Source organism: Aulonocara stuartgranti (genome assembly GCF_965226115.1).
Source record: "Aulonocara stuartgranti genome assembly, chromosome: 9".
NCBI classification, from domain to species: Eukaryota; Metazoa; Chordata; class Actinopteri; order Cichliformes; family Cichlidae; genus Aulonocara; species Aulonocara stuartgranti.
Genome location: NC_138960.1, coordinates 8,940,538 through 8,943,703, shown reverse-complemented (window position 1 = coordinate 8,943,703; position 3,166 = coordinate 8,940,538). Strand labels below are relative to the sequence as shown.

The 3,166-nt window shown below is 35.4% G+C and overlaps 1 long non-coding RNA gene across 2 annotated transcripts; it reads left to right on the top strand.

Annotated features, from left to right (window-relative positions):
* The first annotated feature begins 1,233 nt into the window (after positions 1-1,233).
* On the top strand, positions 1,234-2,612 carry LOC309714776. 2 transcript variants are annotated; one of them, XR_014279020.1, is made up of 3 exons: positions 1,234-1,267; positions 1,604-1,762; positions 2,086-2,577. It is a non-coding gene; the product is annotated as an uncharacterized lncRNA (long non-coding RNA). The 2 variants fall into 2 exon arrangements; XR_014279019.1 differs by lacking the exon at positions 1,234-1,267 and adding an exon at positions 2,592-2,612 and having other exon boundaries at positions 1,274-1,762; positions 2,086-2,181.
* Positions 2,613-3,166: the final 554 nt, after the last annotated feature.

Here is a 3,166-nt window from a genome sequence, read left to right as displayed (position 1 = left end):
AAACTTATTAGTTATCTTAGCTAAATTTTATTTTCACAAATGCAAATACAGTAACAAAAAACCTAATTTTAAACATTACTATAATGATGTTTTATGTTACATAAAATTGATTAGTGGATCACTTAACAAAAAGGCTATGAAAACTATTACCATTTGTAGTAATTACAAATTATTTGAATGTATGTAATTCTTTGTATTACACCCCCTGGCATATGTTAATTTTGTTCTGATTGTATACATGTTCTGTATACTGTTTCTTAATAAAGTTTAATATTTTAAAAAAAAAAAGGTTTTAGCTCAGAGTAGTGGCCAGCGCAAAAAGTAATGTTTAATGTTAAACACTCTGAAATTCAGACAGACATCACTAAATGACGGTATCTCACACTGGCTTTTTACAGCACTTCTGCCATGGTAAAACTTATTAGCTTATTACCCGTTTTGTAACCAGTTTCAATGTTATCTTTGCATGAAAACGTTATGTTAACCTTGACAACAAACTGGGCCAAGCACGCGTTGTCATGGAGACTCTTTCATGGGTCGGTGTAGGATATGTGCGCCAATTATATGACAGTGATATAAGTAACTTGCATATTGTCTAATATTTGTCTAATATTGTTTTTTCACTTTTTCAATAGTCACCGTTTATCCGGTGCAGCACTGTTACTTTAAAGTAATGTTTAAAGCTGACTTGACAGTTTGTCAGCTGGTGTAAGATTGCCTAATGTACTGTAAGTTAATGTCACACGCAAATTAAAGTTGTACTTCATGCTCTATATTATAAGATTGCTACATTTTCAGAGCTTTTTACATAATGGGGAAGGAGACAATATTAAAGGAATGATTGTGTGTTGTTGATGTATACTGTGTTACAGATAGTATTAATTTTTCTATAGTTATTGCATTTTTTTATCATAGTAACAAAAAAATGTTTGAATTCAAGCTTGCATTTATGTTACATGTCATGTATGTTATCAATCATATACTTGATATAGTAGACAAGTGGTCATATGTAAGTTAATATGATTCCTTACATATTTTTTTCATGATGTCTCTGGTTTTGGCTTGTTGATGTATTCAGCTCCTGCATCTATGGATTCCTTCTGTGTGTTAGATATGGATGTTTTATCCCATTGCAAAAGTGCTTTTGGCAAAATTGACTATGTCTCTTGTGTTTCAGGGGTGGAGTTCATGCAATGCCGATTTTGCAAATTCACAAGCTCCAGTCAAGAAACTCTTTTGAAACATTTCCGCCTTCATCACGGACAAGGTGCACATTGGCCATGCATTCACACAGACTTTGTATGTGTATTTAAAACACCTGGAGCATTACGATCACACCTCTCAAGGTCACACTCAATAGTAAAAATCCACAAAAATTCCACATTTCAGTGTGAACATAATATATATTTGCATATTGATACTGTTTTTTGTGGAGGGTGTTTCTATTCCTGTGCAAAATGTGTATTCATGAGAGATTTTTGAAGTAGGTTTTGCGGTTGATAACACAGTCAGGCATATAACATGGTGCAGACTGTACAAGGCAGCTACCCAGAAATTTTCTGTGCTGAATAAATGGCAATATTTTGGTTATTGTCTTGTTTAGATATCTGAAGAATTTCATCGGATCACAAGCAAAGACCTCCTGGGGACGTTCAATGCATCCCTGGACAAATTTGTGCCTGGCCTGCTGAAACTATACCGGTCTAAGAAGGGAGCTCTTGGTGAGGAGATGGAAGACATCTTGGATAAACTTGATGAACAGGTAAGTGCTCCTTTACCTGACATTTTTAGAAGAGAGTATACCTTTGTCATAACAGAAAAAAATGTTGGCTTCAGCCAAAACACATCAATGGAAATGAATGTCATCAGTCATTACTTTGTTTTTATTTGGCGGTATTTTATTTAATTTGTAAAAAGAAAGTAAAATTGTTAAAATGGTGTTTTGTTTTTTTAAGTTTTACATGTTGCTGGGCCTGATCTGTATTTTATTTTCATTACTATAAGAGTTCTGATTTTGCATTGTGTGTAGGTACACCACGTTACTATACTAATTTAAATGTCTGTTTTCCACTGAATACTCTTTAGACATCTGACATTGTGTCCCACCAAAAGACAGCAGCACTGAGAGGCCTGCCCATTTTCCTCGGAGAGGATGCAACACAGGTTTTCCTGAAGTGCTTAGTAAGTACAAAAAAGTAATGCAAGAAAAACTAGTTGCTATGAGATGTTTTTAAAAGATGATTTAATCCAAAATGGAAATGTACACTTCCTCAGTGCAGTCCAGATAATTTTATGGTGAGGATTGCAGTTGTCATAACTCTCGCTGCTTTTTTTTCTGCTGAGGAGCACCTGGGCATTGTTAGCGGGTGTTCAACAGCAGAAAATATTTTTGTACAAAACTCATCACAAGGTTGGTTGGTGAAAGATATTGTGCCGTTAATTAAAGGAAAATAAGCTTTTTCTTTTTAAAACCTCCATGAGTCAAATGAGCATCATGGTATAGAGGTTAAAGTTAAGATCTTTAGAAATGTATTTTGTCTTTAATTTTTCTTAGCTTTCAATAATTCATATTTTACTTTTCTTCTCTTCAGGACACTGACATTTTGGAACCCGTGTTGAACGGTGCATCAGTTGCCATCCTCACCATCCTGCAAGATGACGATGCCGATACGTCTGTGCGAGAACATGCTGTTGTGTTGGAAGGGGACATCGTGCTACATAACATTCCAGACCTCTCTACTGCCTTGGCATACCTCTTTGGCCTTCTGTATGCCCTCAACATTGATTATCCACAGCAGATGAGTTTACCTTTGAAGCAATTCAGGGCATCTTTTTTGAACTCGGTGGCTCTCGATGCTCACAGCGCATAAGGTCTCTAAAAACAAAGCTTTTGCTGTGACTGTTAACGGGGAAGCCAGACATGAGTTTAACTTGTTCTTAAACATGTTCAAGTGCATTGTAGAGTCATGTAAAAAAACAAAACAAAACCCAGTAGTTCAACCTCTATATAATCGTTCATTTTACCTGATAGTTCACTGTTCATTGATGGTAACATTTCTAATAACTTTTGACTTCTGTAGTTCATCATAGTGAGCCCATGTAAAATGTCAATGTCTGGGTACAAAGGCAATTGTTTGTTGCACTACCCTATTTAGTGTGCAATAGT